General features: G+C 38.7%; 1 long non-coding RNA gene across 1 annotated transcript in view; it reads right to left on the bottom strand.

Moving 5' to 3' along the window:
* Nucleotides 1-552: 552 nt before the first annotated feature.
* Nucleotides 553-15,737, bottom strand: part of LOC134475261 (uncharacterized) — a 28,138-nt gene continuing 12,953 nt past the window's right edge. The window contains exon 3 of the long non-coding RNA XR_010046322.1: nucleotides 553-6,706. This is a non-coding gene — a long non-coding RNA (uncharacterized LOC134475261). The remainder of the gene's footprint in view (nucleotides 6,707-15,737) is intronic.

The raw sequence follows: 15,737 nt of genomic DNA on the forward strand, positions 1-15,737 counted from the left end.
AGGAATGAGTTAACGAGAATTGCTTCTCTTTCAATTTCATTGAAGAGTTTGAAGAGTGTTGGCATTAAGTCTTCTTTGTATTTCTTGTAGAATTCCACAGAGAATCCATTTGAATTCATCCACAGTGAAGCCCACCTGGGCTTTTCTTTGTTGGTAAAGTTTTAATTCCATTTTCAATTTCATTAATAGAATTTGGGTTATTCAGAAGTTTTACATCTTCTTGACTCAGCTTTGATAACTCATATGTTTCTAGGAATCTGTCCATTTCTTCTGTTATTAAGCCTATGAGAGTAGAGGTTTTTGAAATAGATATTGATGATCTTCTATATTTCCACAGAGTCTGTAGTGATTTCACCTTTTTCATTCCTTATTGCATGAATTTGAGTTTTTTCTTTCCTTTTTAAAATAAGATTGGCTAGGGGTTTATCAATTTTATTTATTCTTTCAAAGAAATAACTTTTTTATGTAAAAAATTTATTTAAAGAGAAAAAAAAGTAAAAGGGTACAAGTAATACAGAATTTCAAAAAAACATAAACAGTAAGAAATCACTAGTTAATAGATTACATAGCCATTTTAGAAATAGTTGTTCAAGTTACAAAATTAAAGCATACAAAGTGGACATTAAACAGTGAGACTGCAAACAGTTGTGTTCAATGATCCAACAAAAACTAAGTAATATGGTCATCTATCTTACACACCTAAACACACTTGCAGTTGTATCCTTTAGAGCACTTTCTTTTCCTCTCTTTTTTACAATAACATTTACACATTTTGGGCTTTATTACTCCCACAGTTCTTATTACTTTTTTTTTTTGAAAGAGAGTAAAACCAAAGATGACAAAACAAAGCAGTCAGTCAAAACAAAGGATGAACATAGTACATGATGTAAAAACAGAATACAATGTAATCAACAATGGTTACCATAATGCCTCTTGCTACCTTAAAAAGAATTGCCTATATCATCAGGTATAATAAAATTGTAAAAAACAATATAGAACAAAACCAATAAAACCTAAACATTGGAGACATTACGGAACTTCAAAAGAAGATAATAGTCAAAGCAGAATGGGCATCATAGTGAATCTTATTGCCTTCAAAGTAATTGCCTGTACCCTCAAAATTGATATTATCAAACAGAACAGAATAGAGTAAAATCAGTCAAAACAAGATGGTGAGAGCAATACAGGGCTTCAACTCAAGTTAACAGGAAATCAAAAAAGTTACCATAATATATACTGCTAATTTTTAAAAATTTTTCCCTTAATTAAAAAATAATGATCAAAAGTAAATAAATTTTTAAAAAGGGGGAGATTGAGATAAAAGAGGACATAACAACATAACAATACAGGTCAGAACAGAACAATTTAAGCCACATAGTGTTTCACGACAAGATAACTCGACTTAATAGTGGTTACCATAGTGTCTCTTTTCTTGAAATATTTGAATATAACTTTGTATACTATAGCATCAAACATATCAAGACAGTGTGAAACCACTCAAGAGGATGAAAGCATTACAAGGTATTTAGAACCAGCTAACAGAAAATCAACAATGGTTTCTATATTATCTCTTTACCTATAAAAATTTTGTTTATACTATCACATATAATAAAATCCAAGAATATACAACATGATAAAAGCAATGGAGACAGAAGATCAACAGTTTGATGGAACTTCAAAACAAAATGATATTAAATCAGCACTAGCTATTATGATGTCTTGTTTTCTTCAAAATAGCTATTCATATCATCACAGACAATAATATCAAGCAGCCCAGAATAAAACCATTCCAGTAAATGAGTGAAAACTTTATAAGGCTTCAAAGCCATATAATGGGAATTACCACATACTTTTATGTATTTATATCATTTCTTACACTAGGGAAACTTTGGTGTTCATACATGTGAGTTTGATGTATTTCACTTATGAGTATGGTCTCAACCTCCATTTATTTATAAATATCTCAATGTGATCCTTCTTTATAGCTGAGTAGTACTCCATTGTATAAAAATACCACATCTTTTTTATCCATTCCTCAGTTGATGGACACTTAGGTTGTTTCCAAGATCTTGCTACTACAAATTGTGCTGCTATAAACATGGGTGCACATATATCACTGTGGTACGATGTTTTCAGTTCTTCTGGGAATATGCCTAGAAGTGAAATAGCTGGAACAAATGGGACTTTCAATCCCAGCTTTTTGAGAAATCTCCAGACTGACCTTCACAATGGTTGCACCAGTCTACACTCCCACCAACAGTGCAGGAGAGTTCCTTTTTCCCCACAGCCTCTTCAGCATTTGTCTTGGTGGTTTTTTTGATCCTGGCTATTCTTTTAGGAGTGAGATGAAATCTCAGTGTGGTTTTGATTTGCATTTCCCTAATAACCAATGATGATGAACATTTTGTCATGTATTTATTTGCCATTTATATTTCTTCATCTGAGAAGTGTGTATTCATCTCAGATGCCCATTTTTGGACTGGATCTTTGAATTTTGGGGGTCTGATTTTTTAAAAAATTCTTTATATGTTTTAGAAAGGATTCCTTTGTCTGGGGGGACAGTTCACTAAGATTTTTTCCCAGTTTGTGGGTTTTCTTTTCACTATGCTGGAGATTTCTTTTGACATGCAGAAACATTTTAATAAGAGGTGATCCCAGTTATTGATTCTGGGAAGTATTTCCCAGGTGGTTTGAGTCCTGTTCATGAATTCTCTGTCTACTCCTATGTCTTCAAGGTTTTTACCAAATTTGTCCAATAGATTTAGTGTTTCTGTTTTAATATTTAGATCTTTGATCCATTTAGATTTTAATTTAGTACATGATGACAGACATGGGTCTAGTTTTAGTTTTCAGCATGTGGAGTGCCAGCTTTTCCAACACCATTTATTAAAGAGACTGTCGTTCTTCCATTGTTTGACTCCTTTATCAAAGATAAGGTGGTTGAGTGTGTTTGTAGTTGTGGTTGTACCTTCTAATCTATTCCATTGATCTTCGGCTCTGTTTTGATTTCAGTACTTTGTTGATTTTACTACTGTTGCTTTGTAGTATAACTTCAAGTCAGGGATTGTGATGCCTCCTACCTTGCGTTTGCTGCTTAGAACTGTCTTTGCTATTCTAGGTCTCTTCTTGCTCCAGATGAATTTTGGGAGTGATTTCTCTAGATCTATGAGATATGTTGATGGTATTTTTATTGGGATTGCATTGAATATGTATAAGAGTTTTGGGAGAATGGCCATTTTCACAATGTTTGTTCTTCCTATCCATGAGCAAAGGATGTGTTTCCATTTTCTGAGATTGTCTTCAGTTTCTTTTTTCTGTGTATTATAATTTTCCCTGTATAGGTCTTTCATGTATTTCATGAGAGGAATTCCTAAGTATTTCAATTTTTTGGTTGCTAGCATGAAGGTTGTGGCTTCTCTTATTTCTCTCTTTGTGATTTTATTGTTAGTGTATAGGAATGCTATTGATTTTTGAGTATTGATATTGTATCCAGCTATATTACTGAATTTATTTATTATATCTAAGAGTCTTTCAATGGAGTTTTGGGTGTCTTCTATGTAGAGTATCATGTCATGTGCAAACAATAATAACTTCTTCTTTTCCTATCTTTACCTCTTTTATTTCTCTCTTGTCTAATTGCTCTGGCTAGTATTTCCAGTACTATATTAAATAGGAGTGGTGATAAAGGACATACTTGTCTTGTGCCTGATTTTAAAGTAAAGACCTTCAGTTTTTGGCCACTTAGTATGATACTGGCTGTTGGTTTGTCATTGATGGCCTTTATTATGTTGAGGTAAAGACCATCCATTCCAATTTTCTGTAAAGTTCTTATCATAAATGAATGTTGGACCTTATCAAAACTTTAGCATCTATAGAAATGATCATATGATTCTTACTTTTGGCTTTATTGATATGGTGGGTTACATTTATTGATTTACGTATGTTTAACCATCCCTGCATGCCTGGAATGAGTCCCACTTGGTCATGGTATATAATCTTCTTGATGATTTGTTGCACCCTATTTTGCCAATATTTTATTGAGGAGTTTTGTATCTGTGTTCATTAGGGAGATTGGTCTATAGTTCTCTTTTTTAGCTGGGTCTTTCTCAGGTTTTGGTAGTAGAGCAATATTTGCTTCCAGGAATGACTTAGGAAGAATTGCTCCCCTTTCAATTTCATTGAAGCTTTTGAGGAATGTTGGCGTTAAGTCTTTTTTGTATTTCTTGCAGAATTCTGCAGTGAATCCATCTGGGCCTAGGCTGTTCTATATAGGTAAGGACTTAATTATGTTTTCAGTTTCATTAATAGAAATTCAGCAGTTCCACTTCTTCTTGACCTAGCTTTGATACTTCATATGTTTCTAGGAATCTGTCTATTTCTCTTGTGTTATCAAACCTTTGAGAGTAGAGGTATTAGAAATAGGTGTTGATGATCTTCCGTATTTCTACAGAGTCTCTAGTGATTTGGCCTTTTTCATTTCCTATTCCATGAATTTCACCTTTTTCTTCCCCTTTTTTTTAGTACGGTTGACTAGAGGCTTATTGATTTTATTTATTCTTTCAAAGAATCAACTCTTTCATTGATTCTTTGGGTTGTTTTCTTAGTCTCTATTGCATTCATTTCTGGTCTGATTTTTGTAATTTCCTCTCTTGTTTTGGCTTTGGGCTTGACTTGCTCTTCTTTTTGTAGATGTTTGAAGTGTAACATAAGGTTATTTTTTTGTATTTGTTCTGTTTTCCTGATGTGAGAACTCAGTACAATAAATTTTCCTCTGAGGACAGCTTTCATTGCATCTCACAGATTCTGGTAAGTTGTATTTGTGTTTTTGTTTGCTTTTAGGTATTGTTTAATTTCCCCTCTGATGCACTGATTACTCAAGAGTGTGTTATTAAGTTTCCATGTGTTTGTGGGGTTTTTGCAGTATCTTTTAACATTAATTTCTAATTTTATAGTGCTATGATCCAATAACATGAAAGGGAAAATTTCAACTCTTTTGTATTTATTTAAATAGTTTCTGTGAGCTAATATATGGTCTATTTTAGAGAATGATTCATGTACTGCTGAGAAGAATGTGTATTCTGTTGTTGTTGGGCAGAATACTCTGTATATGTCTATTAAGTCCATTTGTTCACAGGTATGATTCTGTTCTTTTATTTTTTTGCTGATTTTCTGTGTGGTCGATCTGTCCCTTGGTGTCAATGGTGTGTTAAGGTCTCCTGTTATAATTATCTTACTGCTAATTTGGTTTTTCATTTCTTTTGATACTTATTTTATACAACTGGGTGCTCTGGAGTTTGGTGCAGATATATTTAAGATAGTTATCTCTTCCTCTTGAAGTTTTCCCCTAACCAGTATGTAGTGATCTTCTTTATCCCTTCTGATCATTATTGGTTTCAAGTTCACATTGTTTGCAAACAGAATGCTATTCCCGCTTTTTTTTTTGTTCCTGTTGTATGAAGTATTGTTTTTGACCCTTTGACTTTCAGTCTGTGAGTATCCTTTTGGGTTAGATGGGTTTCTTTTAGACAGCATATGGTTGGGTTTTGTTTCTCTGGCCACCCAGTTACCTGGATTGATAGAGGGTCACTGGGGGTGGCATAGTCAAAAGGGAGTGGAAGACCACTACCTCTTGCTGATCCAAGGCCAGAAATGCTGCAAAGTATCCTTCAACACACAGCACAAGACACCTGTCACTAAATGTCAGTAGTGCTAAGGTTGAGAAACCCTCTTGTGAGATAAGAAAAAAAAAAAAAAAAACCCATGCATTTCCATTAATGGTCCTGCTGTGTGGAAATTCTACTTTCTTTGATTTTTGTAATCACTTCACTTTGTGCAACATCGTCCCCCTGCATTCTGTATTTGCAGGGTGCAGGCTGAACTTCCTGTGGTTCCGATGGTCGCCCGCTTATCTCTGGATTAAGGCTGACACCAGGTATCAGAGGTCCTGGGGAACTGTAAGTCATCCTTGATTATAAGAAACTCAAATTTGTTCCACAAGTTCCTGATGAATATTCTTAAAAAAGATTTTTCAGATCCTATCACTTATTTATTTATTTATTTATTTATTTATTTTTTTGTTATCAGTACTGGAGTTTGAACTCATGACCCCCTGCTTGCAAGGCAAGTGCTCATGCTGCTGAGCTAAATCCCCAGCCCCTTATCACTTATTTTTAAATTTCTATCTTGAGAAGAGTTCTACTTTTCTTCCACAGTATAGATGTAGGTTATTCACCTATCTTTGTAAAACCTTTCCCTAGTAGGTTATTTCATTTTCCTTCTGATTTACAAGACAAATGCTTGTCTAACAGTCAGGAAAGTGGTGTTCAAAATTATGTTGTAGCCTCCAGCTGCTCCTGTATGTGGTAATCATTGCACACCCACATGCACACACAGACACACACACACACACATGTAGTGCATAGAATAATTTCACTTTGTGTGTTTCATGGTAATCTTGGTCATGAAGAGATGTGAATTCCACTATCTAGTTTGATTTGGGAAGAGAAGCTGTCACTCAGTAAGGAACAACATTCCCCAAAGAGGCTCTTCTTTCCAGGATCCTGGGAGGGCAACATCCAACCGCGGAGGATTCCAGCAGAAAATGCATAACACACATCACAGACTCTCACTCCCTCTCACCGCAGTCTTGAAGACAGTATTTGATTAGCATTTATTTCAAAGCTATGTTGAAACACTTAAAACAGACCTGCAAAAAGAGAGAAATAAACATTGACAGTTCCTGCACATAGCAAAGTCTGCTCCCTTGAAATGCTGCATACTCATTCTGCAGTAGGTACTTATTGGCAGCTATTAAGATGAGCAGAGTGTTTTTAAGGAAAGTCACATTGCATTACTGAAGAGTCTAAGGGAAATTACATACTTTTCTAACTGCTCTGTTTCTGTTGCAACATCAAAACACAGTCCCAAATATCACATTTCCATCACCCAATTCCTGTTAATGATACCTTGGAAGATTAAAGGCCACAGAACAACTGTACAAGATTGTTTTAAATAATGTCAAAGTGTTATTCCTAAAATATATACATAATTAGAAAAAATAAATCCTGTGCTGCAGTCCCCAATCCCTGATTTGCCCCTGGAAAACCTCAAGGTAATTCATAAATTAAGAAATACTATTTTAACCACTGTTCATGTGGTTCCAACAGACTCACCATAATGACCTAAAATATTCTTTGGCATTTGATTTCTTAGTGCAGAGGAGAATGTGGTGGGAAGGCTGTACTGTCAGGCTCTTGTTCCAGGGCTCATGGTTTACTAACTGTAAATGCCAGTGTGTCTGAGGCTAGCCCCGTTGCGGCTGCTCGGCCACGCTCTGCAGACCACGGCTGGTCCCTGGTGATTTCCACTATCTGATGGTCTGTTTAGATTTCTGTGGATTTGATTTATTCTGTGGACATGAGCCTCGAACCAGTCCAGATGAAAGGAATGGACTGAATTGTGATTAGTTTGATGGGGACAGTGCAGCAGCAGACAGTGATGGAAACCAAGGTCAGCAGGCAGGGGAGACCCACAGGCATCAACACTGCATCCATGAAACTCTGCGAAACTGGCACTTCTCTCTTCATACGAAACTTGGGGGAGCCAGGTGTAGTGGTGAACACCAGGGATCCCAGCCCTCGGGTGGCCAAACCAGGAGTATCACTGTGAGTTAGAGGCAGCTTGGGCTACATAGTGAATTCAGAGCTGGCCTGAACTACACAGCAAGACCCTGTCTCAAAACAACACAAAGAAAAACAAAACATCAAACAAAGAAAAAAAAACAACTCATAGATAATCCTGATAATCACAATAAAATTGACCTCCAAGTGTGAAAATACTTGTATCATTAATCATGAAATTAATTCATTTTTTTGTAGCCACCGAAGTTTTAAATACAGTGAATTTCCACTTGGTATGGCACTGATTCCACATCTTGTGAGGCAGACAGTGTTCGTGGGCTGCATGCTTTGCACATTTATATGAGCCAGGGAACTGGGAATGCACAAAACTGGTTTTTGTCACTGAAGAGCTCATTTTAGTTAGAGCAGCTTGTACAATACAGGTGTGAATAGGACTTCAAGGGGCTCCAAAGCTACCCTTACTTAAACTTCACACTTGTTATTAGCACCCTGCAAGCAAAGCAGTGTTAGGTTGTGTATCTGGATATCCTCTAAAGGCCCTCATGTGCTCAAAAGCATGACTTTTTGGAAGATGATTAGACCAAGGGAGCTCTCTAGCTAAATGTGTTGTTGGGGGCCGGCGCCGGGAGGAGGTGATCACGGGAGATGGGGCCTGGGAGGGCGTATCTCCCTGGCCCCTCCTCTCACTGTGCCCTCCCACTCGGAGCCTTCTGGCTTGGACCTAACCCCCTAAAATCTGCACCTCCCTTATGCAGCAGGGTCAGGTGTTGGGTCCCAGTGAGAGGGAGTGGCTGAGACATAAACCCTGAAGCCACCGTGATGGTTAGCTGATCACATCTACAGAGTGCACATGTAACTGCTGGCAGTTACTCTCATCATGAAAACGGCTTCCCCTAGCCGTGGTTTGAGCAAATGGCGGGCGCCACAGGGGGATAACCAGCCAGCGTCTCCCGAGATCCGTGCCCATGTTGGAATTTAGGGCATTAGGAAACAAAGGAACCTGCTCACTTCCCTGTTAAGCAGCCGTGAGCCTACTGCTGCACAGGCGTAGACTCAAAGACACGCACACCCCGTCCACCCGGTTAGCAAATGGGAGCCAGCGGTCTGAGCATCTCTTGGGAGGCTTACCACATACAGTATAGCAAATAGGGAGGATTTCCTTCTACCATCTCTTTGAAGGCAAATACTGTTATCACTGTTTTGTTTTGTTCTGATTAATTGCATTACTCTATTCAATATTCTGTTTTGATTGGTTTTATTCTGTTTTGTTTTTGGTTTGGTTTTGCTATGCCTGAATGAATGGACAACTATTGTGAAGATAAGGAGATTTCACTATGGTACCTATTATGTTATCCCAGTAACCTGCTGTGACGTTCTGTACCAATTTTACTGCACTATCTCAGTTGGCTTTGTTCTGTCTTGTTCTGTTGTATTTTACTACCTTCAAAATAATAACAATTTTTTTTTAAAAAAGAAAAGAAAACCTTTTCACTTTTCTCCTTGGTTGTTGGACAATGACAGCTATTGTTCAGTGGATGCCTGCCACATACTGCATATTTTGTGCAAATAACACTTCATCCAATCCTCCCCCTTTGAAATAGTCACTAATCATCCTGATTCATAGATAGGAAACAATTTTCATAAACTTAATATTTTTCCCAATTTTGGCTCCAGTAATTGCAGAGCAAAAATTCAAGCTTTTCTTCAGTCTTACAGTCTTCTGGGTAGATTGCACTAGGAAAAACTGGGGTGAGCTGCTTTATTTTCCAGGGGCCTCACTTTCGTTCCACCCCTTGCTCTCCTGTGGAGCTAAGATAAACACTGAAATAGAGAGGCACTGATCACCTGCAGGACACTGAAACATTCATGAAGTCAGTTCAGTGCATTTTTCTCACATTTTTTTCTTTTTCCATTTTGTTTTTAGAGAAGACAACTTTGTAACCCTCAGTGAATGGAGAAAATGTCTTTGAAGGTAACGTCTCCCAGATTTTATGATCTTCAGAAAAATCTGCATTTCCAAGCTTGCCATGTCACAGGGGTAATGTGATCATTCTAGGGCACTCAGCAATCAGGAGGGGACCAGCATATCGGCAATATATCACTTTTTAAAATACAAATAATGCATAGCTGACTGGCTGTGGAATCATATTCTGCTAATCTCAGCGATCTAATCTCACTTTGGGCAGTTTAATGACTTAATGAAAACTTAACTCAAAATAAAAAGGGAAAAAGCCTAGAGATGTAACTCAATGTGAAGGCTCAGTATTGAAAAAGAAGGCACAGCTAAAGTCTGTCAGGTACCATGACTGTTCCATACAACCCTAATTATTTCATTCACTTTCTGGAATAGCTATGTGAGGTATTACTTTGCATATACGCACATGAGGAAACTGAGACCCAAAGGATTTAAATAAAATGTCCACAGCGACAAAATTAGTAAAAATGACAGCCACATATAGATCTTGACTCCTCAAACATTCCATTATACTGTTTCCCAATCTCTTTATAGAGAACTTGAGAATAGAACCATTGTGTATCCTGCTGACGCTCTGTGCACTGTATGATATTAAACTATCACTAAAAGTTTATGCTTTTCACTTTGTCATCCATAATTAAAATATATAAGAAGAAATGCCTAAGTGGCTAGTAATGGCTACTTCTGGGTTAGACCATGAGATGTGTCTGGTGTGTCTGGGTGGGGTCATGAACTTTGGCTCTGTATCTGGTCCCTGGCCCCTTCCTCTCTGTCTCTGCTTCCTGGCTGCCGTGAAACGGAGCATCTTCCCTCCACCAAGCCTTGCACGATGCTGTTCTTGCCATGGGGCTGCTGATATCCCTTGAAATTCAGAGCCAAGTGTAATCTCTCCTCCTATAAGTCATAGGTGTCCTGCACTGCATCCCAGGTACTGGGAAGCTGACTAATACGTATGGTGCATTTTCACTATTTATTCTATGGGTATTTCTTTTAGATTCCAAGTTGATCACTTTTTTTAACCACAAAAATATAATATTGACATTTCTGTGTTAAAGTTTTTGTGCAGTTATTAAAAATTATCTTTTAGGATACAGTGTTAGAAGTATAATTCCTTCGCCATTGGCTTGGTTACTTTTCTCTCATTGCTGAGAAAAAATACCAGACACCCAAAATTAGGAAAGGAAAGGTTTATTTAGCTCACAGCTTGTGGAGGTTTCAGTTGATAATCAGCTGACTCCAAGGCAGGGTGGCGTGGCCCATGGGCAACACTTCTAGATGCCAGAAGCAGCAAGAGCAAAAAGAGGGAAGAACAAGTCTCTTATCCTCCCTTGCATTGTAAGCAGGCTACACCTACCAGGGCAGATGCAGCATTCTCACGGGCTCTGTGCCCTCCTCTTGCACAGTCCCAGGATGTGTGCAGAGTAAGGACCCTGACTCCCTGCTGAGTTGCTTCCTTAAACTTCTAAACTTCTCAAATTGACACAATGTATCAACCGTAACAGCCATGAGCCGGCTTTATTTTAAAGTTCCAACATGCTTTGATGAAAACTTTATCTAGAATATTCCCGGAGTCCTGGAGGACTTTTACTTCTTGACGTATTCTGTTTACAGTCACTCAGAGGATGAGTGAATTTCCAAACACAGCCATGTCATTGGTTTAACAAGCTAATATACTGTTTACAGTTTTTGTGCTGTTTTCTCTCAAGCCTAGAGTGGAGGCTTCAGACTCTTCAGTGTTCCCTGGAAGCAGAGCTTTGTAGGCTGCTCACTCAGACAGCAGCCAGCTCTTCCTAAATATGCTCACGCCTCCCTCCTCTAGGCTATTGTATTCTCTCTGCTCCTGTGTTAGTCAAACATGGCTTCTACCTCTTGCTTACAGCTAGATCTTTTGCTTCCATGGCACCTCTAGTTCTAAAAAGTTGCTCTTTTTCTTTTCTTTCTCCTGAGTCCCAAAGTTTTGCATTCCAATTCAGCCTAGTATCCTCCCACACCCCTTGATTAACCCACCCCTTCCCCTTAGTGCTGAGTTTTTGGTAAAGGCTTTACGTGGAATAGTTGTGTAACACATAATACTAGGCAAGAGGGGGAGAGAAAATCTTCCAAACCACAGATTCTCAACAAGGCCTAACTTGAAAAGCATTCAAGATCTACAGATAAACAGGACTGGACTCTTCTCATCCTACCACCGACTGTAGCTCAATCTGTAGTAAATTTACTGTGACGAGTTCCACATTTGAATCTCGTGCTCATTGCCAAATCTACATTGCAAATAAGAAAACTGAGTAGCAGAAATTAGTCAGCAAATAACATTTAAACAAAGACCAGGAAGAACTCAGTGATCTGCAGAGGAGACATGGGAACCTTCAGAGCGCATTACCTGCCAGAGGCACTGCCCACCACCCACCACAGCTTCCTGTGGAGCAGAAAGTCTGGAATTGGCCCTAGAAATTGGAATCTGAGGGCACAGAGTGAAGCTCAGAGCCAGCAGTGAACAGAAAATCCAGGATCTAATAACAATCTTGACAATGACCTTGCTTGTCTGCAACAGTTACTTTAACTTTTATTTCTTAGTAGCAGGAGTTAACTATGATGACCCTATATAAAGTAAAAAAGGATTCATCTGGGTCATGTTTATCTGAGCTAAAGGGAGGAACAGAAGTAAATCACAGTTCAGTTTACAGCCCTATCATCTTCATTATGGCAAGGGAGTGGGTTTTTGGGAAAAAGGCAAAAATCATTGCAAAATTCTAGCACACATTATCTGAGGTGATCTCAAAACATTGGCCTGCTGATGGAGGCATTACCTAAGATCAAAGCCTTGTGAAAATTGTATTCTGTGACATTGCATCCCTTAGATGTTCACATGTCATAAAAAGAAAATTAGAACTCATTCAGTCAACTTCTTATTGACAGATATTTGAAACCAGAGGCAAGGGAAGATAGTCTTGCAAAAACACTTTTTACTTTATTTTATTTTATTTTAAAGATAATAAACTACAACAAAACATGACAGAACAAAGCCAATCAAGACAATGCAGTGAAATTGGTACAGAACTTCAGAGCAGGAAACTAGGATAACAATAACATACCATAGTATATCTTGTTTTCTTCACAATAGTTGTCCATTCCATTAGATATAGCAATGCCAAAACAGAATAAAACCAATCAAAACAGAATATTGAGTAGAGCAAAACAATCAGAGCAAACAGTATCAGTATGAGAAAACAATCAGAGCAAAACAACTAATCAGAACAAAGCAAAACAGTGAGAACAGTATTGGACTTCAAAGAGAAGACAGAAGGAAATCCCCCATATTTGCTATATTACATACTGTCATCCTCCCAAGAGAGGCTCAGACCGCTGGCCCAACATCAGCATAATCAACCCCACAATACAAGCACTTAGTTGCTTTATGTACCTTAGTTGCTATCAATTCAGGCTGACCTTGGAAACCACTGGTTGCTAACTAATGGGTGGATGATGCTTGATTCTAAGCCCATGTGCAGGTAGGCTTATGGGGGACACTGACTTTTCTTCCCCTGGCATGCCCTTGGCTTGAGCCGCTTATCAGGAAGGCTGGCTCGTTGCTTTCTTGGTTGATCCCCCCAAAATATTTTTTAAAATTTAGGGCTTATCATTAGTAATATTTCTTAGCAAAGATAGCATCCTAGCAGAGCACAAGTGGTTGGGGATACAACAGAGAAGAGATGGGGAGTCAAAGTACAGAGAGTGACAGCTTAGAATACAAGATTCACTGCAACAAAAGCGACTTGACTGGAATCAGAAACTTGACTTTGAGTAAGAAAAATTGGAAGGCAAAGTGGAGTAATGGAATTACTAGACTTTACAGTCAAATAGACTAAATAAAATCTATCATAAATACAATTTTGTGATGAGAGATGATGGCAGAAAATTGTTTGGGAATAAAAACTGCTAGCCAAAGCAGTTTTTGATAGAGGATATTCTTTCCAGTCTAGCATGGTAATTGTTATTCTTATGTGAAAGAGGGAAGTAGATCTATCTGAACAGATCTTGATGGACTATTAAACCAGTGCATGAAAAGCTGTGCTACAAGGGAAAGCCAAATGCATACTTTTTTCCTTGATAGAGAACAAGGTAATAAAATATTAGACTGAAGGTCTGGTTTTGCATCAGCTCCCAACTTACAATGGGATTATTTTCGAGTTTATATTTTAGTTTTTGGGATGTTTCCTTCACAAGACTAATGTTCTAGATGTAAAAATTATTTTATTGACTATGGAATAGCATCTGCACACACACACACACACACACACACACACACACACACCTGCACTCTAATCCCACATGTGAGGCCATACTACATGGCATAGCCTACACTAGGGTGCTAGAACGCGGAAACAACCCATGAGCAATGGCTATGAGCTAAACTAGTGGCCTTAAGAAATTTGCTTAATTTCTATGAACGTTATTTTACTTATTTGAAAATGGAAATGGTAATTATGTTACAGAGTACTTGTAAACACTAAGTAAGGCGACATAGGCAAAAGTCCTGTGTACACAGAAATACACTGCAAAAATGTCACCTGTGTGCTCTAGCCCTTTATGGTTTACTTATGTGATTTGGATTGTGAACTGAAAACACTTGCATACACTAGGTGTTGCTTCCAGCATCCCCAGTAAGAGGAATCATTTTATGGCACAAAAGACTGCAGCTGACTAGCCTAGCTGCACGGTATTATCCAGCACATCTGGACAACAGCAAATTTCTTAATCCCCTTCCTTCCCTTTCCCATATCTGTTGATCGTTGTGCCCAGAAATCACCCTATGCCTCCTCTGACTCCTCTGGTGACCTTATATATTATTTTTGGCATAATGTCTTCCTTAGTCACATAACTGCCTGGACTCTATCCAAAACCCTTGGAGGCTGAGGCAGTGGGGACTGAGCAACTCAATGCTTCAGGGAGCTCTTGTCTTAAAACTAAAAGTGGGGGTAAAGAGCCCTGGGAATGGAATTCAGTGCAAAAGTCCTAGGTTCAATCACCAGTGTTGAAAAAAAATAGAAAGAAAGAAAAAATGTCCAATGATACTTAAGAAGGTCCTGTTAAGGAGTCATTCGGGGTCTTCACTGCAGGTGGAGAGACACCGATTACATTCAATACAGCACGAGGAAGTGGGGTTTTACAGCCAAAGAGTAGTCTGGAGGCCACTGTAGGGAACATTACTAAGAGGAAACATCATGAGTAAGGGTCCCTGGCAAAGCTGACCTAACTGGATCCCAGGTGCAGGGACACCAGAGTGATCAGACATCGAATGGGGAGCAGGAGAGGGCGAGGACACTGGTAGGGAATGGGTAGTGGTCCAATGAGGGCAAGGATTCCTTGCTTAGAAGTAACAAAGTCTCTCTCCTCAAGAGAGTTCACAGCTAGAGTGGGATTTTACAAGGATGTGCACAGATAAGTCTAGGAGAAGGTTAGGGACTCTTCCCAAAGTTTGATGGAGCAAAGTATCTCTGTCACCATGAGAGCTGTTTCTCGGGTTAAATGCTAAGCTAGTTAGAAGAGAAAGCCAAATTTTGCATCTGAGAACTTAAAACACCCAGCACAGCCTACAGAACTAAGCAGAGGAGAGCAGGCCTCTCCAGGTGAAGAGAAGGTGAAAATGCACTGGCTTCCTCCCAGGATTACCCAGATTAGAGTCAGAAGGATACAGGAAGAGTTGCACCACAGCTGAGGAGTGGATATGCCTGGTGAAAGCCATGAGCAATAGCAACCGTGAAGGTGCTTGAGGGTGGTTAACAAGGAGAGCCTCCACCTGAAGGAGCTGGGTTCAGTCCTAGTGACAAGGGAGTGGGGAGAGAAGGGGGCGAGGACAGGGGTCAGGAATTAAAGAAAATAAAATTTGAAGAAATCAGAAAAAGACAATGGAATTCAGAAGGAAAGTTATTCTAGGGAAAGTAGTTTGGGAGTAATTCCGTGCCTAGTATGTGTAAGGAATTAGATTTCTCACACTGCTGAGGGAGTGTCCAGTTTCTCTGACCACAAGTAGCACACAGTTGCCTTTCCTGTCCTTGCGTGGAGATGCACTAATTCAGCTAAAATCTTTCATTACAGCTACAATTGCCAGGAGGTTCAACACTATG

The sequence above is a fragment of the Cavia porcellus genome, unplaced genomic scaffold (genome assembly GCF_034190915.1).
Source record: "Cavia porcellus strain 051 isolate PalLab524CR breed Dunkin Hartley unplaced genomic scaffold, mCavPor4.1 scaffold_2, whole genome shotgun sequence".
Classification (NCBI taxonomy): Eukaryota; Metazoa; Chordata; class Mammalia; order Rodentia; family Caviidae; genus Cavia; species Cavia porcellus.